The sequence below is a fragment of the Nannospalax galili genome, unplaced genomic scaffold (genome assembly GCF_000622305.1).
Source record: "Nannospalax galili isolate Female #2095 unplaced genomic scaffold, S.galili_v1.0 scaffold3510, whole genome shotgun sequence".
NCBI lineage: Eukaryota > Metazoa > Chordata > Mammalia > Rodentia > Spalacidae > Nannospalax > Nannospalax galili.
In genome coordinates, this window is record NW_008327338.1 from 12,339 (window position 1) to 12,758 (window position 420).

A 420-nucleotide genomic window follows, 5' to 3' on the forward strand; every position below is an offset into this window, starting at 1 on the left:
GGTCATTTCTGTTTGGAGTGGCATCTATCTCTCTCTCTCTTTATCTCTTTCTTTCTCTCTTTCTTCTTATTTTTCTCCATTTCTCTTCTAAAAGTCTTTTACCATGAGTCAATCACTGATTACTACTTTGAGTCTGACTCTAGAACATTGGAAGGAAATTGTAGAGTGAGACCATAATCTATCACTAGAGGTCCAGAAGAAGAAGTGGCAGAGTCTCTGTTCCTCTACATGGCCCTCCTTTGAGAAAGGATGGCCAAGAGATGGGACTTTTGATCTTACTACTATCTTACAGGTTAAAGAATATATTTTCCATCCAGGGCCAGACGGGCACCTGGACCAGGTGGCCTACATAGTCACCTAGGAAGACTTGGCTCGGAACCCCACATCTTGGGCACGACCGTTCCTACCTCCTCGGGGAAC